The sequence below is a fragment of the Taudactylus pleione genome, unplaced genomic scaffold (assembly GCF_031769625.1).
Source record: "Taudactylus pleione unplaced genomic scaffold, aTauple2 ptg000479l, whole genome shotgun sequence".
Classification (NCBI taxonomy): Eukaryota; Metazoa; Chordata; class Amphibia; order Anura; family Myobatrachidae; genus Taudactylus; species Taudactylus pleione.
This window is the reverse complement of record NW_028284881.1, coordinates 15,122,724-15,148,834: the sequence shown is the minus strand read 5'-3', so window position 1 is coordinate 15,148,834 and position 26,111 is coordinate 15,122,724.

The following is a 26,111-nucleotide window of genomic DNA, read 5'->3' as shown; positions in this document are numbered from 1 at the left end:
TTAAATTGTAGTAGAATTCTTTACTAGCATGATGACAATTGGGGGTACGGGTGCTGACCCAGAGTACCTCTGTGTCCTGCTGTGAGGTTTGATTGATTTATTAGGATTAGTCCCAAGTGCCTTTACAATGCTGTCAGCAGTGCACTCTTATTATCTGTGTGATGACACAGGGGTATTTAGCTCAGAAGATAGATGCCAGTGGTGCAGTGTTTAGTGCTCAAAAGAGGGCCCATGCAGCATTTCCAGGTAAAATAAATGAAAAGTACTTTAATGACGGCATAATCAGGAAACAAAACAACAAATGCCTAGCCCTAATCAGGGTAGCTAACTCCCTTCTTGAGCCCTTACTAACAGAACACAGCTAATCTGTAAGTGCAAAGTCTTTCTCACATTAAATGTCCAAATCTTGGTAGCTCCCTTCTGCCACATGCAGGTCTGGACTGGCCTTCTGGTCCACTTTCAATTTCAGTCTCAGGCCTGCTTCCTGCAGGGAAACACAGGCTTTGGCCTGGCTTAGCTGGCTGCCACAGCTCCACAAAGTTCGTGCCAGAAGGTTTAGGGATCTCCCTGCATCCTTTAGGTGTGACCCTGGCCACCCGGCCTGTTTCACTCTGACTGCAGTCCCCATGGACTGTCTGACTGCTCCAGCCCCACCTGGGCTCTGTGCAAATGGCAGTTCCTAGGTGTGGCAAAACTTTGTATTTCTACCCTGTGTGGGCGGATCTCTCCTGCCCCACACAGAATCTGCTGCTCACGAGCGCCATCTCTGGTGATACTGTCACATCTGTTATAAGGTTAGAATGCTCTTTTTGGTTGTCTGATGGATTTCTGACCCTGTTCTTTTTGACCATCCATGTCTGCAGCCTTCATTGACCTTAGTATGTTTATTGACCATCCTTGTGTGCCATCTGCCTTGATCATGGTTGTGACCCATACTACAGTATTCTATTTGCCGCATGCTACTATTTTGGATTACACTTGACTAATTCTGTATTTTATGTTCAGTTACCATTTGTAATTCAGGGTAATAGTCGTCAGTATATCCTTTGTCTGCACCAGCTTAGTAATATAAACCTATACTATTGCACAATAACTGGGAGCAACTGAGTAAACAAATATACCTCTTTGGGAAATATGCACTTCGGTGGGTGAAGACCAGACCTTCAGATGTACATGTTTAACTGATGTATATATTACAGCTAGCTCCATTACTGACTCAGTGGCATCTGTAACAAGCTTCTGGAAAGGCACCCTGATGTTGAAGAGGAGTCCGTTATGTCTAGCGGACGTGCCCTCCACCCAGCTCCTGACAGCCTCCTCTTCTATCAAATGAGAGGGGCTAAGGGGGTCGGACTGCTGGTGCCTTCAGTATTTTTAGACCTGCCTTCATGGATGCATGGGTTCCAACATGCTGCTGTCATCTGTCTGCTTAGAAACCCAGGCACAGCCGATGCATGCAACAATAATCCCTGGAGTGGTTTGGATTGGATAAAAAGCCTGAATGGCAGGTAGGCAATATAGGATACAGAGGCAAACTACATCATGGCAGCTGTGGTAAGTGCTGCTGTTATAGGGATAGTGTTTGTTTTTTGATAAAAGTAACATATTGAACTTCGAATAACAGCAGTGTCATATATTACTTTATCGATTAGTTAATGCAACTACATTAGGTTAAGCAATTTACAAGCTTTACAGTTAAGGTCAGCCTGAGAGGCACAGGGTAGCAGGGAGGGGGGGATGAGGCTGAGTGACAGAGAGGAGATAAGGTGATGGCTGGAGATGGAAAGACAGTGGGGTTGAGGCTGGAGACACAGGGGGAGGGGGAGGCTGGAGACGCAGGCATGGTGCTGGAGGGACACAGGTGAGGATGAGGCTGGAGAGACATTTGGATAAGGCTTAGAGAGTGAGACACATATGGGGATGAGGCTGGAGAGACGGAGATTGAGGCTGGAGAGACACGGGTGTTGAGCTAATGGCTGACTGGTCTGTACCTACCGGGGAGGGATAAGGGGCCCAAAAAACATGAGTGTGTTGGGCCCCAAGATTTCTGTTGGTGGCCCTGGAGATCACTGGCAAACATTAAGAAATTTGGGGTTAGAAGATCCCACTAACATAAATGAGATTAGTATCTCCAAGTAACCTAGAGGAAAAGCTGAATTGATTTTCCAGTAGCTGCATTTGTGCAGCACTTCTCCTGTCTAATCTATATCGCTTGTTTTATCTGTAAAACATCCATAAAATCTAGAGAATTAAGACTTTGGGTTATTTTTACACTGTTTAAAAATACATGTATTACTGTCCTTTTACAGGTAATTCTGTTGTGACCAAATTTTTCATTGCAATTTTTAATTTTAGATACCACACTAGGGCCCCCATTTAATAATGAGTTTTATCACCAATACGAGTGATAAATTTTACTGTGTATGATAAATGGTGCCCCAAACAATCAGCTCCCAACTGTCCTTTTTCTAACAGTTGACAGTTGGGAGCTGATTGGCTGGAGCACCATTTATCATACACAGTGAAATTTATCACTCGTTTTGGTGATAAAACTCATTACTAAATGAGGCCCTAGGTAATTAAAGGATTGTGATGACTGCCTCCACCTATCGCTGTCCTGCACTGAAAGGAGAATTGCAGAAAAAAGGTGTATGGTGCACCGTATACTGTAATATATGATGGAGATGTAATCAAGACTCACGTAGGGAGTGAGATCATGGCATAAGTACAGCCCAGAGCCCCAAATCATAAAGCAGAGCACAAATAATTTGTAAAAGATGAGTAAAAGATGATTGGTTGCTTAGTGTCACATGTATTGGATCTTTAAAAAATAATACAACTACAGAATAAGATTTTTCTTTTAGAAACTTTAAATATGTCTAGCTAAAATCAGTTCCTTTCTTCTCCATAAAACTCAGAACCCCACTGGTTACTCGATATACCCCAATTTCTATGTGCCCCACATGTACATGACCAACTCAATCACAGATCCAATTCAGTTGGATCTGTGAGTTATTTTGCAATGTGTGTGGCCAGCAAATGTCTGTCTCAACTTTCATATTTAATTTAGATTCCTTTGTATGTTTGGTATCTTGGAGTTAGTATAAGGGAGATATATTCTGTGTGGAATTTCTCTATAATGCCATAAATGTACAGTGAATTACTATTGTGACCATAAAGACATGGTCAGAGATAGCCAGATAACATTTAATTTCCAGTGTAGGAGCCTTTCTCTGAGCACCTTATTTTTTAGGATGCTATGCACAGAACAAGGTACCCTTGTGTTTTCTTCATGCCTCGTTAGGATGTGCTAAACTAGGATTTCTAACAGTTACTATAAGTATAAAAAAAGAACAACACCTATACTGGTTATGGTTATGCACAATATTAACACCATTATATGATCAGATAATTAAATGTAATGTTGCTGAATAAATACATAAGTGATCTAAATGAATAATGTTCAAAGTATTGTATCTAAGGTCCAGTTTCAGAGCATTGTAAATTGGGTCAAAATAAAAATGAAGGATATCTTTTTCAAAGACTACTAATGACTAGGGCTGACGCTGCGAGGTGGCAAGCCTCCATAACTCCCCCAGCCCTGTCACCTGTCAGTGCAGTAGAGTCATTAGCAGTGATGGACACCTCTTTCCTTTCTTCCAGTCCTCTCCTTCCCCCAGGTGGTAGTCTGTCACTCACATAAGAAGCTCCACCTACCTAGACACCACGAGGAGATGCTGCTACTGAATGGAGCCTGGTAAGGCATATCTGTTATTACATTTTGGTGAGGAGAAAGGATGATTAATGGGTGGGTGAGTGTTTATGTAGGGGGTGGCGGGCTTGTTTGTGTGTATTAATGAGTGCTGACAGAGTTAGTGTGTGGGGGCAGTGTCGGGCTGGGGCATTAAGGCCCCATCGGGGAAATACATTTTGAGGGGCTCTCTAAAAGGGTGTGACCAGCGATTAGGTATATGTGGTGATCGACAGAAGGGGCGTGGCAAGTGTCAAAATGCGATATAAAAGGCCTACTGGGTAACAAATGCTATGGCCAATGACATGTGTCACACCAAGCCACAGCACACTGCTAAAGGGGAAATGGTCATCCTGTACTTTCAATTTTTTTTCAAATAAAATAGTAACCTTGGCTTTAATTTAACATGTTTACTGTCTATGGCTATGCTATTTAGTTTGTTGGGTGCAGCTCACACTGAGGCTCCCTGGATCCACCTCCTACTCCTTGTTGTTTTCTTCTGTACAGGGCGCGACTCCAGCTCTACTAGCACCCTGTGCAATCATTTTTGGAGTGCCCCTCCCCCTCACTTCCCCGTCTATATAAGCAAAATATTATAATGCCTCATAGTAGGTCCCAAGTTAATAATGTGTCCCCACAGTAATGCCCCAGTTAATAATATGCCCTTACTGTAACAATGCACAATGTGTACAGCACTGAATCACACAATTCAGATCCCGCTTTCCCAGCTCCTGATACACAGCACAAATCCAGCCCCTCATCCCACCATGTTCAATGGGGTATCCGGTTGTCTGATCGACCTCATTAGATCGACAATGCATACATCGACCACCGTACATTGACTCCATTGAGGTTGACAGGTACTATAGGTTGACAAACTATAGATCGACTGCACTTCTATATTGACAAACACGAGATCGACACAGACATTAGATCGACACTACATATGATTAAACCATAGCATACCGACAATATGAAGATTGACAACACACATGATAGACATAATAAAAGATTGAAACTAAATAGGTCTTCGGTTAATAGATCGGCATATAAATAGGTTGACAGTTAATAGATCGACATATAATAGATCGACGAATCCAAGTTCGACACCAAATACTTTGACAGCTAATAGATCGACAGATAAAAGATTGACAGTTAATAGATTGACATAAAAAAGATCGACTAGTCCAAGATCGATGCCAACTAGGTCGACAGTTGATCTCGTCTGACCTTGGAAGCTAAACAGTAATAGGCCTGGCTAGTACCTGGAAGGGAGACCTCTTGGGAATACCAGGTGGTGTAGGTTAAAAGATGACATTTGGGATTGGTTTTGCACATGGCAAAGCATTGTAACAATATCTATTTGTGCAATAATTATATCTATACAGTGTCAATATTTTATAATCAAGCTTTATCTAGTGAATGTAGAATTCATGAATATTTCGCCAATAGATTTCATTATTCAAATGGAGTTTGGTTTCAACAGGTGATTAGTCTATATCATCTGTCAATTACATTCAAAGTATATGGTACCGTATTATTGTATTGTTTTTTTATTTATGTATATTAAAAGTTACATTTTGTCACATAATTATTCAATAAGAGTGCCCCAGCAGTTAGCCCTACTATCTTTCTTTTTGCTGTTTACCAATTTTCATGTACCCCAAATTTGATGAGAACACTTATTTTGCCCCAAAAAAGTTGCTAAATGCTATTCACTACTTTTTCAAAGACACTAAATAGCTCCTATTGAGACCAATTAGGCACAAAGCCTGCCAGGTGTATGTTGGGGCTAGCATTGCCAGGAGCGCTTGCATGGATGAAAGAGCTGACTGGGACCTGTAGTTCTACGGTTGAAAGTAGCATCAGGAGATGTGCTATTAGTGGGCAGCGTCTTAAGCTAGACGGGAACACCCATGTCCAGGTGTCCAGGATAGCGGGGAGCACAGAGGGGTTGATGAAGGGGTGCACTGCAGTGCATGAGGGTGCCCAGCAATTAGGAACAAGGCCTGCTAGCATTTCCAGGAGCGCTTGCATGAATGAAAGGGCTGGCTGGGACCTGTAGTTCCATGGTTGAAAGTAGGGATGTGCACCGGCCACTTTTCGTGTTTTGGGTTTTGGTTTTGGATCTGGATCTTTCTTTGTGTTTTGGATCTGGATTGGTTTTGCCAAAACCACCCTTCCGTGTTTTGGGTTCTGGGTTTTGTGTTTTGGATCTGTATTTTTTTGAAAAAAAGCATAAAAACAGCTAAAATCACAGAATTTGTGGGTTTTTCTGCCCCTATGCTATTATTAACCTCAATAACCTTAATTTCCACTAATTTCCAGTCTATTCTGAACACCTCACACCTCACAATAGTGTTTTTATGTCCAAAAGGTTGCACCGAGGTAGCTGGATGACTATGCTAATCGACACGAGTGGGCGGCACAAACACGTGGCCCATCTAGGAGTGACACTGCAGTGGCAGACAGGATGGCAGTTTGAAAAACTAGGCCCCAAACAGTACATAATGCAAAGAAAAAAAAGAGGTGCAAGATGGAATTGTTCTTGGGCCCTCCCACCCACTCTTATGTTGTATAAACAGGACATTCACACTTTAACAAACCAATCATTCAGCGCCAGGGTCTGCCACACGACTGTGGCTGAAATGATTGGTTCGTTTGGGCCCCCACAAAACAAGCTGGCAATTAATCTGTTCCTGCACAAACTGGCTCTACGGAGGCAAGATGTCGTCCTCATCCTCCTCATCCACCGACTCCTCATCCTCTTCAGTGTTGTGTACATCCTCATCCTCACAGAGTATTCATTCGTCCCCGCTGGAATCCACCACCACAGGTCCCTCTGTACGTTCTGGAGGCTGGTCTCCCTGGAAGAGTTGATAATTCATTTTTATGAACATCATCTTCTCCACATTTTGTGGAAGCAACCTCCTATGCCTTTCGCTGACAAGGTTCCCGGCTGCACTAAACACTCTTTCAGAATAAACACTGGAGGGGGGGCAACTCAGGTAAAATAGAGCCAGTTTGTACAGGGGCTTCCAAACTGCATCTTTTTCCTGCCAGTACAGGACTGTCTGACATGCCTACTTGGATGCTGTCACCGATGTAATCCTCCACCATTCTGTCAATGGTGACAGTATCAAGTGCAGTGACAGTAGACATGTCAGAAATTGTTGCCAGGTCGTTCCGTCCGGACCAGATGTCCAAACTTGGTCCTGCCCGCCCTGCATCACCGTAAGTTTTTTCCTGGCAGCCGCAGTTGTGGGAGAAAATGAAGAAGGAGCTGTTGACGTGTCACGTTCCGCTTCAGCTGACAGTATTTTCACCAGCAGGTCTTTGCACCTCTGCAGGCTTGTGTCGGCCAGAAAGAGAGACACCACATAGTCTTTAAACCTAGGATCGAGCACGGTGGCCAAAATGTAGTGGTTTGATTTCAACAGATTGACCACCCTGGAATCCTGGGAAAGCGAATGAAGGGCTTCATCCACAAGTCCCACATGCCGAGTGGAATCGCTCCGTCTTAGATCCTCCTTCACTTTCTCCAGCTGCTTCTGCAAAAGCCTGATGAGGGGAATGACCTGACTCAAGCTGGCAGTGTCTGAACTGACTTCACGTGTGGCAAGTTCGAAGGACTGAAGAACCTTGCACAACACGGAAATCTCTCCACTGCACTTGAGTCAGGTGCATACCCCCTCCTTTGCCTATGTCATAGGTGGATGTATAGGCTTGAATGGCCTTTTGCTGCTCCTCCATCCTCTGAAGCATATAGAGGGTTGAGTTCCACCGCGTTGAGTTCCACCGCATCACAACCTCTTGCTTCAGGTGATGGCGGGGCAGGTTCAAGAGTGTTTGCTGGCACTCCAGTCTTCGGCACGCAGTCGTTGAATGGTGAAAGTGGACAGAAATATTTCGGGCCACCCAAAGCGTCTCCTGCACGCCCCTGTCGCTTTTCAGAAATGTCTGCACCACCAAGTTTATTGTGTGAGCAAAACATGGGGACGTGCTGGAATTTGCCCAGATGTAATGCCCACACAATATTGGTGGCATTGTCAGATATTACAAATTCCCAGGAGAGTCTAAGTGGGGTAAGCCACTGGGCGATGATTTCCCTCAGTTTCTCTAAGAGGTTGTCGACGGTGTGCCTCTTACTGAAACCGGTGATACACAGCGTAGCCTACCTTGGAACGAGCTGGCGTTTCTGAGATGCTGCTACTGGCGACGCTGCTGTTGTTGCTGCGTAAGGTGATACATCTACCCAGTGGGCTGTCACAGTCATATAGTCCTTAGTCTGCCCTGTTCCACTTGTCCACATGTCCGTGGTTAAGTAAATATTGGGTACAACCGCATTTTTCAGTACACTGAGGACACTTTTTCTGACGTTTCTGTACAGTCTTCATATCGCCTGCCTAGTGAAGTGGAATCTAGATGGGATTTGGAACCGGGGACACACTACCTTCATCAATTGTCTAAATCCCACTGCACTAATGGCGGATACCGGATGCACGTCTAACACCAACATAGCAGTCAAGGCCTCAGTTATACGTTTTGCTTCAGGATGACTGCTGTTGTACTTCATCTTCCTCGCTAAGGACTGTTGGAGGGTCAGTTGTTTAGTAAAACTAGTGGTGTTCCTACTTCCTCTCTGGGATGATGAACAACTCCCAGCAGCAACAGCAGCAGCGGCAGCAGTAGGCATAGCAATGCAGGATCCTCCGGAGGAATCCCGGATAGGAGAGTCAGTCATGCCAGTGACATGGCCTGCAGGACTACTTCCGATCCTGGCTAAGGAGGAAATTGATGAGGAGGGAGTTGACTGTGTGGTTTGCAGGCGCTTGGATACAACAGGACAAAGGGATTTAGGTGTCCCTGGACTGCTTACGGTCTTAGCCAAAGTTTCTGAACTTGACAGTAACTTTTTATGAATGCGCTGCAGGTGACGTATAAGGGAGGATGTTCCTAGGTGGTTCACGTCCCTACCCCTACTTATTTAACCTTTACATATGGTACATATGGCAAGACAGTTGTTGTCTGTATTTGGATAGAAATATTGCCAGACCAAAGAGGTGTAATGTTTGGTCTTCTGCCCAGGCATGACTGTGATGGGCTTTTTCATCCCACGGACAACAACTGTCTCCCCCGGAACCTGATTTAAACAAACCACATCACCATCAGAATCCTCCTCGCCAACTTCCTCCTCAGCGCCAGCTACACCAGTATCCTCATCCTGTTGTACTTAAACAGTGACATCTTCAATTTGCATATCAGCAAGTGGACTGTGGGTGCTCCATTCAGCACTTGCAGAGGGCGTGCAAATGGTGGAAAGAGCCACCTCTTCCCGTCCAGTGCTGGGAAGGTCGCAACCGCCACCACACTTGGACTCTCCTTGGGGATTTATGATATCTTCTTAGAAAGCACAGTTCTTCGCTGTGCTTTTGCCAGCTTAACTCGTTTGATTTTTTTAGCGGGATGAGGGCTTCCATCGTCATGTGAAGCTGAACCGCTAGTCAATAACAAAGGGATAGACCATAGCCGTTCCTTGCCACTCCGTTTCGTAAATGGCATATTGGCAAGTTTACATTTCTCCTCAGATGATTTAAATGTTTTTTTTAAGGTCATTTTCCTGAACTTTGTCATTTGGGATTGTATATGCCCTCTACTATGACATTGGGCATCGGCCTTGGCAGACGACGTTGATGGCATGTTATCGTCTATAACATGACTAGTGGCAGCAGCTTCAGCACTAGGAGGAAGTGGTTCTTGATCTTTCCCTATTTTATTTTTATCGGAGAAAGTTTGGTCCTCCATTTATGTTATATTGATATATACGTGCGGCTAAGGCGCACACAAACACAGAAAATATTTTTTTATTATTGTTGGAGACTAGTGTACTTTGTGGGTTACACCACCATTTAAGAAATGAGCCAGCTGGCTCTTTACATATGGGACACAGGCGCACGCTTGGCGCTGCTCCTTTATTGATGCACATGCGGCCACAGTGCACACAATTCACAAACACAGAAAATATTTTTTTTATTTTGTTTTGAGTGCACTTTGGGGGTTACAGTACCCTTTAATGGTCAAGCCAGCTGGCCCTTTACTTATGACACAGGCGCACGCTTGGCGCTACTTTGTTGGTGCACGTGCGGCTACTGCGCACATAATTCACAAACACAAAAAAATATATTTTTTTATTTTTTTTGGAGTGCACTTTGGGTGTTACAGCACCCTTTAATGGACAAGCCAGCCGGCCCTTTACTTATGGGACACAGGCGCACTCTTGGCACTGCTCCTTTGTTGATGCACGTGCAGCCACAGTGCACACAATTCACAAACACAGAAAATATTTTTTTATTTTGTTTGGAGTGCACTTTGGGGGTTACAGCACCCTTTAACGGTCAAGCCAGCTGGCCCTTTACTTATGACACAGGCGCACGCTTGGCGCTACTTGGTTGATGCACGTACGGCTACTGTGCACACAATTCACAAACAGAAAAAAATATATATTATTTGGAGTGCACTTTGGGGGTTACAGCACCCTTTAACAGGTGAGCCAGCCGGCCCTTTACTTATGACACAGGCGCACGTTTGGCGCTACTTTGTTGATGCACGTGCGGCTACTGCGCTCACAATTCACAAACACAGAAAAAATATATATATTTTTTTGCACTTGGTGGGAGCACCCCTGATGGATAGAGCACCCCCTGGGCAACACTACAGCACCCCTTTAGGACTGGGACACTGCACAGGACTTTGGAGTGGACACAGCCCCTATGGACAACTGACTGCACAACACAGTCCAGCCTGCCCCTATGGACTTTGGAGGAGTGGACACAGCCCCTATGGACAACAGCAGCACAGCACAACACAGCCAGCCCCTATGGACTTTGGAGGAGTGGACACAGCCCCTATGGACAACAGCAGCACAGCACAGCACAACACTACACTGCACTACACTACACTACACTACACTGCACAGCCCAGCCAGCCCTAACTCCCACAATCCCTCTTCACTGTCCACAGCCGAGTGAGAAAATGGCGCCGACGTGGGTACCTTATATAGAATCCAAAACCCGCGAGACCCGGAAGGCGGGATGATGACGTTTTGCCTCGATTTCAGATCCGAGTCAGGTGAGAAAAGTCGAGCCTGACTCGGATCGGCCTCTGATTGGGGGGCTCGGGGTGGTTCGGATTTCAGAAATCCGAACCCGCTCACCCCTAGTTGAAAGTAGAGTCGGGGGATGCGCTATTAGCGGGCAGCATGTAGGATATGTATTCCTTTTTGTATTGTCTAAAAGTAACGTGTCAATCTTTTATCTGTCGATCTATCAACTGTCGACCTAGTTGGCATCGATCTTGAACTAGTCGATCTTTTATCTATCGATCTATTAGCTGTCGATCTATTTGATTTTGATCTGTTATTATGTCTATTTGTGTGGTGTCGATCTATTAACTGTCGATCTATTATTTGTCTACCTATTTGGTTTCGAACTTGGAACATTGTCTAACTATTAGTTGTCGATCTACGTTGTGTCAGACTGGGCCATGAAGGGCCCACCGGGGAATGCAGTGGTAGGGGCCCATGCTTAAAGGGTGCGGCCAGCCACCACAGATCTTTGGCTAAGCAATGGGCAAATTTTGTTGTAGTTTCTATAGAAGGGAATCAATCCCACATGCCAACCAGTGTTCCTGGTAACTAATAGAGTAACAACCTATAATTTGTGGTCTGGAACCTGACACCTAGAGAAGGTTGTGTCCCCACAGGCAGTGGGGCCCACCGGGGATTTCCCCTGTACCCCTGTGGGCCAGTCCAACTCTGCGCCCTTATATACTTTTCAATCTTACATATTCGATATATTACATATCGATCTAATGTCCCGTTCGACTATATTACTGTCTGACTATTGTTACTGTCGATCTATACTTTGTCTATCTAAACTACATGTCGAACTAACGTGGTCGACCATTTAATGGTCGAACAAGTTGTGTCCAATCTAATGATCCACACCCGAGTGGGCGAATGAGTACTGGCAGGGTGACTATGTGTGGATTAATTAGTGTTGGCACTGTGAGTCTGGGGAGGGTAATGGGTGCTGACCTATATAGGGGCACAGATGTGTGGCATAAATAGTATTAGGGCCCTGACGTATGGCATAATGTACTAGGGCAAAGCTGTATGGTGTGCAGTATAATTAATTGGAGCACATACTGTCTGTGTGTCATATGTATTGGGGCATTGTGTGGCATACAATAAATAGTTATTGGAGGTATAAATATGTGGTATATTATGTACTGGGGCACAAACATGTGGCATATTATGTATTGGAGGCATTGATATGTAGCATAATTATGAAGTGGGGATCCAGCTGTGTGGCATATAATGAATTTGTGGCACAGATGTGCAGCATATTATGAATTGGAGGCAGTATTATAAGGTACATTATGATGTTGGGGCTCTGCTGTGTGGCATTTTAGTTGGGGGCATGCATAGTATATTATTATTTTGGGACACTGCTGTATGGCATATTATGAATTGGGGACACTGATGCATGGCATATTATAAATTGGAGTGAGCAGGCGCAGTGGGTGAAATGTTTCCTAAGGTGCCCAGAAATCTTGCACTGGCCCTGATTGTAAATGGATTTACTTCTTCTACAATCATATTAGTAATATATGTGTTTTCTAGATAGTTACAACTTATATATTTACATATAGCAATACCTACATATTCATATTTACATAGATCATTCTATAAATCGAAAGAAACCCCTAATGCAAATAAACATGCCATCTTGTTAACCTAATCTGATATGTGATGAAACATGCAGCTGTGCTGAATCCAGCATCAAAAGCGATCAATGTGCTCTGAAAATTCCCTAAGTAACAAAACATATTTTGCTCTTGAGTGCGTTACACGTTTTCAAATTCCCAAAATATATTCATCAACAATTTCATTTATAATGTAATCACAGAGGAAATGAAATCTACATTATCCTCTATAAAAGGTGACATGCTTTTAACTCCAGAAGAAGGCTGGAAGTATGTTTTGATGTGGGGCAATTTTCAATTCATTTAGTTTATGCTCCGTGCCTAGGAATATACATCAGTCAAGAATGGTACTCCTATAACCAGCCTTTGCTGCTGAATTGTTCCTGGTTCTCACCAACAGGCCTTCTATATTTAAAATGATGCCACAATGATAAACAGGTGCAAATGGAGGATTTCTAGATGGCGGTTTCCAAATGTTAGATTTCTGAAAAAAAGGTTGTTGCAATAAACTAGCAACAGACGCTTAAGCCGCATATCCACTAGGCGATTAAATGGAGCGATTGAAAGATTACAACATCGTAATCATTGAATTGCTCATTAATTGTGCATGAATTGGGCATGAAAAAGTCAAAAACGACCAGCAATGCGCCCTCCCGCTGGTCGTTTCCGACATCAATCATCGTCCGAACATGCTGGTCAATCTGCCGATAATGACGGATTGACCTTGTTCAGGGATGAGGGAGGGTGCCTACACTGAACGACATATCGTTTAGTGTAGGCACAACAGGGGAAGAGGAACGACTGTACGATTACAATGTTGTAATCATACTGTCGTTCCTCTATCTGCTAGTGGATACGCACCTTCACAGTTTGATGCTTTGTTTGTATCCTGTTAGTTTTTCCTCACATGTCAATATGCCCGGCAGCTTTTCCCTCCAAACCTGGTTATTTACTACATGCCCATCTGTGTGCCCCACATGCCACCATCTTCTCCCTCACATGCCCATCAGCTTCTCCCCCACATGACCATCTGTACACCAGCTTCTCCTGCACATGTCTGCCCTCCCTAGCATCTTCCACACATGCCTCTCTGCCCACCAGCTTCAACTGCACATGCATGCCAGTGCCTATCTCCAGAGTCTGCCTCACATGCTCCTCTGCCAACTGGCTTTTCCCTAGCATACCCATCTAACCTCAAGCTTCCCTCTCACATGTCCCTCTGCTTGCAACATTTTCATTCCTATTACCTCACATACCCCCCATATTTTCTATAATGATGTGATTACAACTCACCGCACCTCCCCCCACACACCCCCTTCAAAAATGCAGACTCAGTAAATGCCCTTTTTTTCCCCTCTGTCCCATTGACATGTCTCAATATAAAGTGCTGGAACATGACCACCAGTTCAGAGGTGGCAGCAGTCAGTTCTCTGACAATGCTTTCAGTGGGATGCTATCAGTAAAAAAATAGCGCTATACTAGAGCTGGGTATGCAATCCCAGCACTGATAATGCCAGCGGGCAGGATCCCGACGGTAGAAAGCCCTACGCATGCAGGCAAGTATTCTAACCCTACCCCTAAACCTTACCCACCTCTTCCGCAGCCTAATCCTAACCTTCCCCTTCGGCAAACCTAACCCTAACCGCACCCCCATGTAGCCTAGCCCTAACCCCCCTCTCGCAGCCTATTCCTAGCCCTCCCTTTAGTGCCTAACCATAACCCTCTCCCTAACCCTCCCCCTAACCATAATACTCACCATCGGGATCACAGCCGTCAGTATTCTGGAGCCGGGATTCTGACCGCCAGCATTGTGTGTGCTGTGATACCGACTACATCACCTATACTATTACTGGAAATTGCACATTACATTCATTGTCAATAGTTTGGGATCTGAATAGGGTCACAGATACCTAATTTTCCACCCATATCGCTCTTTTCCTCTGTATTTCACCACTATTTCATTTTACAATATACATAAACCGAATGTCAGTAAATGCAGGATGTCAATTATTTTTAAAGAAATGTCAGTAAAAGAATACAGAATGTCTTGGCATTCCTTACTGACTGGTAGCAACACCACAGAATCCGAGCGGGTTGGAGCTGATAGTGTGCAGGCTCAGCTGGTGTGGTGACAGTGAGCGGTGTGTACAGTAGGGAGGTGGATGTATGATTCTGTCTGCAGCAGGGCCATTGACTTTCTTGTGGGACTGGACTTGGCTCTACACACTCACCTAGTGCTGCCTCAGCATTTCTGATCACATATGAACTGACCTCGGGAACGAGTGGATCATTAACTCACCAATTTGAGAATGTGCTGCTGCACCAAACACCAGGAAATGATGAACCTAGTGGCAAACTTTATTTAACCTATAGCCCCAGATGTCAGCAGTGAAGAGAGTAGGGGCAAGGAAGGGGAGGAGTGGATAATGATCCCAGCCTAGGTGCTCAAACTTGTTCCTGGGCCGGGAGGGGCGTTTCCGAGCAACTGGTCAAAGTGATATTAACAAGGTTACTATTTATGAATAGGCCCTTTACTCCAGTGATAAGGATGATTCTTTTATTACCAATAAAAAAAATATTATTTATTGCTGCAATTTACCAAAAAGGCATCACTGGAACACCTGAGTGATATAGGCGTAGCAGTATCTTTAGATATTTTCATTTGTAAACTATGTTATCACAGGTCGTAACCATTTTATGTATGGGTGGAAAAAAAAAAAGTGATAGAGCAATTCACCAATTGATACATCAGTACCTTAGTTTTTAGCATGTAATACCATTAACCTGTTAATTGATATTAACTTTCTATCTTTCCACAAACAGCATGATTATTTTATTAATAATGATAATAATAATAATAATAATAATAATAATAATAATAATAATAATAATAATAATAATAATAATTTTCAATAGGATTTGAAGCACTTTGAATTGCAGGTTAAAAGTTAAGACCAATAACTAAATAACACGTGATACTAAATAGACTAAAAAAAATGTAGTCCCTTAAGCCAGGATCTACTGCTCTGCCAGAGAAGTGGGGGCCCAAATAGAGGCTGCACACAGGCCCCCTCATCTCCTAAAATGCTCCTGTATCTGTAGAAGGGATAAACCTACAGATACATTAGTCAGGAGACATAAAACTTCCAGCTTCTAAAACCATGCTTTCATCATGCATACTGCTCATCATCAACATATTTTTTAATATAATAAAAAACAAATACAATTATTAAAACAAATGTAGCTCTAAAACTTATAGGTTGATCAGAAATATTGTGGCGGTACAAAAGGGCAGAGTTATCCTGTAAGTGGCAATCAGCATCAGGCTATGCCAGACTGGGGTGGTCACACTATAGTGCTCTATTTATTACAATCCGCATTTTGAATGCAGATTGTAGTGTGATATTCCTGACTGAATTCGCATTGCGAATTCAGGCAATATCACACAGATTTACTAAAAATCCTTTGCAAGAACAGGGACAGAGCTTGTGATAAAGCACTGTCCCTGCGATCCCCTCCGCACACTTATCACAGTAGATTCGCAAAAAATACTGTGACATGGACCAACGCATGCGCCAACCGACCAACGCTAAGCCCCGCCCCCGATGCTAAGCTCCACCCCCCATAATTGTGGACCCCCCGCGAGCCCCCCTCCCTCCCTTAATTACACTCACCTGCAGTGATCGGCGCTCTGGTGATGTTCTCCGTGGCTCCGGCCAGCTAACATCCCATCCTGCACTGGGACCCGGTCAGGTGACGACCGGGCACCAGTGCAGGATGGGAGACCAGTTGACCGGAGGGGAGACATCACCGGAGCCCCGATCTACGGTCCCTGGACTCAGGTAAGTTTGTTTTTTTATTATTTACAGTGTATCAGCGTGTGGTCTGTTTAGACCACACAGCTGATCACTGGGGCCGGCTCCGGGCTCTGCTCTGCCCGTTAGAGCAGAGCAGGAGTCCGGTAACCGGGGAAGAACCTGGTTAACACCACCTCCAGGTGGCGTTATTATCACAGGGCTTCCCCCTGTATTTTTTTCACAATTTATTTTTAGTAACTTGCAGACAGATCGCATTTCCCATTACAATTATGGGAAATGTGATCTGATAAGGAAAAATATGTGATAATTAGGGCTTGTAGTAGAATTTTATGAATTCTACTCCAATTGTCCTTTAGTAAATTTAGGTGAAACTAAAATTATGTGAAAAGGGTGTGAAAACACTCTTTTTCACTTTATTTTAGTAAAAATAATGATAATAAATAGAGCCCTGTGTGTGGCCCTACAGGGCCTGAAGGATGGCAGTGCATAGAAATGCTGCCCCTTCTGAGCACCTTTCTGCAAAAACTGATCATTTGATACTATTGTCTGTGGACACTTTATGGTTATATATAATGGTTTTATTATTAAATGACAGCAAATGGCTCTATGTGTTTTAAATATTAAATTCAACAATATATTAAAATTCGATTGATATATATATCACAAGGCTTTACCGGTATTTTTTCACAATTTATTTTTAGCAACTTTGGCCAGATCACATTTCCCATTACAATTATGGGAAATGCGATCTGCTTACTAAACATAAGTGATAATTAGGGCTAGGAGTAGAATTTTACGAATTCTACTCCAATTGCCCTTTAGTAACTTTAGGGGATACTAAAACAATGTGAAAAGGGTGTGAAAACACCCTTTTTCACTTTATTTTAGTAAAAATAATGTTAATAAATAGAGCACATCTTATCATGATGTATCTCATCATCACAAGCTGGAATTTCTTATGGGAAGGGAATAGGACTATAGAGCTTACAAAAAAATGTGCAAGCCAAGAGGGAAGGTCAACTAGACTATAAAGGCTATAAAGGTGAAACATACAGTAGTTAAACATTAAGTTTGTGGAACTACATGTCACCTTGCATTTGTGGTAACCAGGCCAAGATTATGAGCACTTGTGTTTGTGACTCTTTTGAGAGAGGGAGTGCTACATGATTTTTAATAACTATTTATTTAGTGTTATTGCTTAATTGGCAGCCATAGACATTAAAATGATATTTATGCCTGGCATGCCTTTAGTGCAGCAGTGTCAAGATATGCATAAAGCTAAGATTGATGTGCCTGTATACTTACACTTTATTTTGAGTTGCATGTATTAAAAGACTATTTTAGTACTTATCGCTGTACAGAACAGAACATTATATAATGAATACTTGATTAGGTAATTGTAGTACAAAATCTATATACAATTAAATGTTCTCGGTGTCCTTAATTGCACTAAAAGTCTTTAATGAACAGATGAGTTTTTAATCTGTTTTTAAGTACGTTCAGGGACGGAGCATCACAGAGTCTGGCAACAACTTCCCAAAAGTGGCATTAGTATGAAAAAAGCCCCAGAGGTTTTATATTGATTCTAGGTATAGACCAATGCCCCATATAAGCTAAAATAAAAGCTAAGAATATTACAGCTGCATAAAAAATCTACTCATCACTGTTACCATGCGAAAAATGTCGGTTTTTGAACATAACATTTCCTTATAGTTCTCGCTTAGAGTCAGCATTGGTACAAATAAAGGTGATGCAACACAAAAGATTCAATAGCCACAAACATACATCTTCACGCTTATGTTTACTAGTCTGCATTTAGAGTTACACACTGCCCTCATCTTGTATAGGCACAGAATTTGAAAAGAACATGTTTAAAATGGGATAGGTATGAGAGCCTGTCAATCCGGATGCCGCCGGTTAGAATACCGACAGTGGCATCCCGACAGTCAGAATCCCGACACCCATAGGGAAAGCAGATATGACTAATCCTTACTCCCTAACCCTAACCCTCCCTCCACGGTGCCTAACCCTAACCCTCCCTCCCCCGTGCCTAACCCTAACCCTTCCCTAATGCCTAACCCTAACCTTGCACCCTAACCCTCCCCCTAATGCCCGATACTTATGTTCGGAATGCCGGCGGTCATGATTCTGGTGCCGGGATCCGGACGCTGACAGGATTTTGGCGCCAGTATTTCACCCATCGTATTTCGCACGGCGGGATGCTGACTAAATCTTGTTGAAAAATACATATAAGAATAATAAGCACCTGGTTTTTTATGGGAGGAAAACGGACGGTGATTGGTGGATGTGTTTTAGTTGCGGATTGGTTCGCTGGGTTGTCAGGGAGTAGTTTAGCCAATAGATAGCTCTTGGTAGGCGGGGGATTGTAGGTGATATATATTAGCTGGTCGAGGAGTGATCGTCCTATTTCCAGTTTGTGATCCCTCCCACCCACCCAAAGGTTGATATGCGGTATCAAAGGTTGACAAAGGTTGATATGCATTTCTAATGTCTTTAATTGATTTGTTGGAATTTCATCTTTGTTTACTTCCAACATGGGAGGAACAACAGGCAGAAGGCTGTGCTCCTCGGCAGCTAAAATTTTGCACAACAGGGCTTGATTAGCATTTCCCCTATGGGAACGGCGAGTCGGTCACTACCTTAAAGGGGGTCACCATCTCATGGAGGGACCAGTACTGGGCCATGTAAGGGGAACTGGTTCTACCCAAGTCGGTTAAGTCGGTTATGCGCAGGGGGTGGATTTCCGCCCCCAGTGGTTATTTAATAATGTATTCATAGAGCTGTGACCGAGGTGCACTGCCTTTCACCACCATTGCTAATAGGTTAATCAATAATTCAATCAATAATTCAATTCGATTAATACATTTGGCTGAGACCTCCCTTTTTGCAAACTTATTCAGTTGTCCGTGTCGTTATTTTATCTGGATTAGAAAGGTGAATAGTAATTAATAATCATTTAGGTTTGTCTGTGTCGTTATTCTATTTAGTCAAGTAAGTGAAGTGTGAATAATAAAACCTATAGGTGGCTTAAGCTACAGTAAGTCATTATAGTGCTTGATTTACTACTGTTAAGCTGGCCACACACTAGACCAACTTACATCCAAACAGCCAACTTGTTGATTGGTTGGAATGAAAATCTAGAAACGTATTGGAATAAATGATAATCAGCAATTTGCTCCTAAATGGCAGAAAACAGATGAAAATGGTCTTTCAGACAAGTTTGTTAAATGTTTGATCTAAACAATTTGTTCAAACAACAGTTTTGGTCCATTTTCCAGCGTTTGGGAGCTAATTGCTGATTGTATACCTTACCAGATTTTCATTCCAACCAATCAACTAGTTGGCTGGTTGGATGTAAGTTGGTCTAGTGTGTGGCCAGCTTTACTTTTACTACTGCTCATTCATGTTGATGACAAATTTCAGCACAACTGTGTCAACAGGATCCCGACCAAAGCAATAATATATGTAGAAAAAAAAAACAATAAATACACAATTAATAATACACAAATACACAGCGGTGTTCTAATCTATATAAAATGAAAAAAAAGGGAGCAGCTGAGTTCTGCCAAACCATTACAAACTGAAACCATAAAAAGGATAGACTGAAAAATCAGACCATGTAAGTACAGTACATATAGAATTATGCAAACCAGCAAAAAAATTGCACATAAATGAGAGTACCCTCAGTGTCCTCATCTTGTAGAAATTGTAGAATCTTTTATTATTGTATTTTAATATTATTTTAAAACTCTGTATATATTGAAGGGATTATAATACAAACAAATTATAAATCATGGCATGCAGCATAAGGTAAAGATGGACCTATTGTACCCAAACAAGCATGCAATCTAAGAGGCGAGAAGTATGTTTGATACGTAAGGAATCAGAATAACAATTGTAGCAGTCAGTGGGGATACATGTGTATGAATATAGAGCATGATTCAAAGTTGTATGCTTTTAGTATCACGGCTGCGTCTTTGGAAGCAGCAATATGTCCATTGCCGCATGGGGGCATCTTGTGTAAATAGACGCCTCCTGCCTTTCTCCGTGATCAGCTGGTGCATCTGAGGATGCAGCACCATATCACTCTGCGAGACCATCAGTTTAGTTTTGGCCATGGGAGCTAGTTGACACAGGTGTCTGGGGGCGGGCTAATCTGGCGTGACTGTCAATCACACAGAGATCCTTTTCCAGTGAGTTTAATGATCGTTACCCGGCAGCAGTGTTTGGAGCTGACTTAATTTTATTGTCACATAGCAGCCCCCCTGGCAGTTTTGGTTAGGGCTCTAGCCCCCACTCTGCAACCGCCACCACGTACAACTCTGAATCAGCCCCATAGTTTCTGGCTCCAGTCAGTTGATAAGTACTGGTGCGACAGTACTGACTTACAGGGCCACTGGTTATCACTGGTACTGCTCTAATTCTGAGCCCCTGTGCTACTTCCTGACTGCAGGCAGTAGAGGATCATAGTTACAGTGCTAGTCCTTTGCTCTGAGTTGTTACTGATTATTATTGGTACTATGCACACTCCAGCCAGATGATACCTACAGGTACTTCGTCTCTTCCTGGCTCTGGTCTTGCAGTTTCATGCACTGTACTATTTCCTGGCTGGAAGCAGTTGGTAATTACATGTACGTCTAATTGACAGCCTGGACCTATTCAATCAGGTCCTGCATCCCCGCACGTAACACTGATTTTTCCTCACAACCTAAGGAACTGAGAAGAAAAATCTGCGTTAAATAAATGCAGCCTCCGGGGTTTCATGTGCTGGAAAACCCATTGGTTAAAGCATTTTATGAGGAATCTATGGGTTACTGTGCATTACTCCAGAATTTAATGCACAAGGAAACTGTTGAATAATTGAATAGTTCCAGGAGTGAAACCTAGAGCTTTTCCCACACAACTAATTGAATTTGCCCCTTAGGGGCATATTCAATTAGGTGCGAAAAGTCAGTTTCTGCAGAAAAGTATCACCGGTGATGTCATTACGCCAGGCGAAAACTTATCCTGTATTCAATTCCAAAGACTTTTTGCCAGAGCGGAAAGTCAATGCATTGGAATAGGCGAAAAAGATTTGCCTATGAAAGCTGTCAAAAAAAAGTGCATAATTGAAGTTTTGGGGTGCAAACTTGCGGGAACCACCTTGCACCCTTGGGACAGGCCCCCAAAGGTAAACTGTGTCAAATAAAGTTTAAAAAATACTTAAGATTACCCCAAAAAATTACTTTGAAAAAAGGGGCGAAAAAGAACAAAGTTGGGGGACAAACTTAAAAACTAGCAGGTGTTTTTAAGATTGCAGGTGTTAGCGGCAGGTGGATTTTTAAAGTTTTTTAAAACTTCACTTTAGCATCTTTTAAATATGCTAGCACCCATTTTTGTGTACCCCAAATTTGCTGTGACTACTTATTTTTTTGCAAAAAATACTGCAAAATGCTATTCATCGCCACTATTGCAAAGACGCTAATTAGCAGCTATTGATATAATTTAAGTACCCCAAATACCTTCAGCAGGCCTATTCGGGGATATATATAGTGATCCCCAATGTCAGTGCATGTTTTAGGGGGTGTCAGGCTGATTTCTCTAAATCTGACAGGAGTTTTCGCAAGGTCCGAATTCGCCGGGTCTCGTTTTCGCCGATTTCTAATTGAATACGGGGATAAGCGGGGACAAGCGCAATACTTTTCTGCATGGAAAACCAGCGTTGTCGGCGGAATGTTCGCCATGCCAAAAGTACGGGACTTTTTGCACCTAATTGAATATGCCCCTTGCAGTTAATTTGGGCTGGCTCATCTGTATCTTTTCTTTCATGTCATTGTATGTAATGTGTTTTTATTACGGTCTCAATACAGTGCTGTGTAATACATTGGCACGTTAAAATAAGCAACTATGCAAAAAAAAATCCTGTTCAATAGTGGCAATTTCTTCTTAATATGCTGTATAATAATTGTATAAACAGTTGTAAAGAGGTCAATGACATTGCTCAATCCCCTGCCTATTTCAAACAGCACAATTATTTATAAGATTTATGGGGCTCTAACATCTCATATTACTATTATTTGGTGAAATAAATAGTAACACAGTGTATTTACATAGTATAATATACAATAGAGATGAGAGAAGTTCTGGCGGAACAGGCCGTTTCTCAAAATTCCGGCAATACAATCTTTAAATTCCATTTTTGCTTCTGCATTCTGCAGAATGACATTCTATCCTGCATTTGTGATAGGCTATGATTATTACAGCTGGAATGTTGACAGTCAGTTTATTGTGCTGTGTGGTGTGCATAGGATAGGAACAGGAAACGTGAAACTTTACAGCCAAATGTGAAACCGTATTTGATATTTTTGATAATCTCTAGTGCACAGCCAAGGGTAGCACAGCCCAATAAACATATCCTTGCTGAGTTAAGCATTAAGCATGCCTAATAGGATAAAATCTGCATCCACCTTCCCCTTCTCTCTCCGTTCACTGTCCAGCTTCCCAGCCACTGCCTTCTAATCTGCCATGTAAAACTAAATCATTGGGCTCTTTTTATTATCATTATTTTTACTAAAACAAAGTGAAAACGGGTGTTTTCATACCCTTTTCACATTATTTTAGTTTCACCTAAAATTACTATTGGGCAATTGAAGTAGAATTCGTAAAATTCTACTCCAAGCCCTAATTATCACATATTTTTAGTAATCAGATCGCATTTCCCATAATTGTAATGGGAAATGTGATCTGTCTGCAAGTTACTAAAAATAAATTGTGAAAAAATACCGGGGTAAGCACTGGAGGTGGCGTCATCCAGGGTCTCCCCCGGTTACCAGACAGGCAGAGCGGAGCCCGGAGCCGGCCCCAGTAATCAGCTGTGTGGTCTAAACAAATTGCATGCTGATAACTGCCAAAAAAAATAAAAATTGTAAAGTTAAAATGTAACTTACCTGAGTCCAAGGACCGGAGATCGGGGCTCCGATGATGTCCTCCCTCCGGTCAGCTGGTCTCCCATCCTGCACTGGGACCAGGTCATCAGCTGACTGGGTCACAGTGCAGGATGGGAGATCAGCTGACCGGAGGACATCACCGGAGCCCGATCACCGGAAGTAAGTGGAATTAAGGAAGGGGAGGGGTTTGCGGGTTGGGGGGATCGTGATCTCGGGGGCAGGGCTTAGTGATGGCTGGTCGGCGCATGCGCGGGCACGTCACTGTATTTTTTGAGAAAAATACCGTGATAAGGTTGCGGAGGGGATTCACAGGGACAGGACTTTATCACAAGCTCTGTCCCTGCAAAGGATTTTTAGTAAATCCCTGTGATATTGCCTGAATTCGTAATGCAAATTCAGTCGGTAATATCACTCTACAATCTGCATTCAATATGCGGATTGTAGTAAATAGAGCCCTTAATGAGAACACAGCGGGGAGGATTCAGAGTCACCTGCACCACCCTCTTAATACTGTAAGTGACTGAGTATAAATCTCTTTGCTATGATAGTGCTAACATGGCGGTAATAGGGGAAGCAGGTATGAATTTTTTTGAACACAATCCTAAACAGTTCTAAAACTATGGGGCATATGTATCAAAGCTTGATGTGAGATAAAATTGTGAGATATATATAACCAACCAATCAGCTTCTATTATATTTTGCAGTCTGTGTTTAAGAAATGATAATTTGGAGCTGATTGGTTGGTGATATACAGTATATTTCACAATTTTATCTCACATCAAGCTTTGATACATATGCCCCTATCATTTCAGTGTTTTCTTTTAAAATGTTGAATTCCCAAGAATTTTTAACAGAGCACATGTAACACAGTGGTAAGTATTGTTATATAGTGAAATAAAATATACATATATATATATATATATATATTTATATATATATATATATATATATATATATAATGTGTTGTTATTGTAAAGTCTGCAATTAAGTATAAAATAGTTTGGTACTAAATATATGTTTTCTATTTTTCCAGTCTTTTCACTTAATACTTTCTTACGGCAAGGTTCTATATCTCATCATAGCATAATGCAGGCATATTGCAGACTTTACTTTATTAAGCCCATTTGTACTCCCAGCAGTTGCTTTAGGCAATAGTGAAAAGCTATTTTTTTTGTACTCTCAGTAATATGATATATTATAGTGTTTCTCAAATATTATTTGTACATTAGAAAAAGCAGCCATTAACAATATTACATTTTCGACTGTAACTTTTATATCTAATAACAAAAGGTCAGTGAACTACATTGTATGGTAAATACACCCCAAATAAAGTTTTGAAGTGGTACCCGGAAATATGTGGTACCCCGGATGTTGTAGTGGGCACTGATAAGTTAGGGGTATATGGTACCATACAACTAAGATGGCAGCCCCAAAGGATCTTCTTTCTTCTTTGGCAACGACTCCACAAGCTTTACCCAATATCACCAATACAACTTTATACACTTTTTATGGCCGTCCGCATGAAATCTGCAGAAAACAGCCCTCCCAAAATGGCTGCAACCCCTAGACAGGGCGGTAGGGTGGACGGCACATAAGTGCCGTCCGCACTACACTACTAGCAACAAACACACAGCCGCCGGCGTCGGCAGCTGTGTGTTTGTTTTAGCAGCCGATGAGAGTCTGTCAGACTCTCATCGGCTGCTGCGCCCACTGCGGGAGCCGGGCTTCCGGCTCCTGCAGTGCGTGATGAGACAGACGTCATGACATCATGACGAGCGGGTCGGCCCGGGAGGACGCTGCACGGAGGAGCATGCCGGAGCGGGGATCAAGGTAAGCAGAGTTTTCTTTTCTTTGTGTGCGTGTGTCTGGCCGGGCGGGGGGCACTGCTGGGGGGACTACCACTAAGGGAACTGCTGGGGGGGAGGACGGACTACTAAGGGCACTGGGGGGGAGGATGGACTACTACTGAGGGCACTGGGGGGGGACTACTACCACTAAGGGCACTGCTGGAGGGGAGGACGGGCTACTACTAAGGGCACTAGGGGGGGACTACTACTGCTAAGGGCAGTGCTGGGGGGGAGGACAACTACTAAGGCACTGCTGGGGGTACTACTAGGAGCACTGCACACTGGTGGGACCACTACTGGGGGACACTGTATAGAAGGGGACTACTACTGGGGGCACTGCTGGGTGGGACTGCTGGAGGGGGACTACTACAGGGGGCACTGCTGGGGGGGCTATTACTGGGGGCGTTGCTGTGGGGGGACTACTACTGGAGGCATTTCTGGGGGGGACTACTACTGGAGGCATTGCTGGGGGGGACTACTACTGGGGGCACTGCACTAGTGAGATCACTACTGGGGACACTGCACTGGTGGGACCACAACTGAGGGCACTGCATAGGTGTGGATTACTGCTGGGGGCACTGCATAGGTGGGGATTACTGGTGGGGGACTACTACTGGGGGCATTGCTGGGGGAGGACAACTACTGGAGGCTCTGCTGAGGGGGACTACTACTGGGAGCACTGCTGGGGGTTAGGACTGGGGGCACTATATAAGGGGGTCTACTACTGGGGACATTATGTAAGGGGCACTGCATAGGGGGACCACTACCTGGGGCACTGCATAGGGAGGGGTGTCAGAAATTTTTTTGGGAGGGGGGAGCAAAATTTATAGTTACGCCACTGGGAATGCCCCTGTATGCCCCTACATTAGTGGTGAGATTAGGTCTTCCTACAGTCTTCACATTTTCTTACAATTCTGGTTCTTTTTCAAGAGAATATCGGGCACGATCCAAAGGTGGACGCAGACATGGCTGCGTCTTTCGG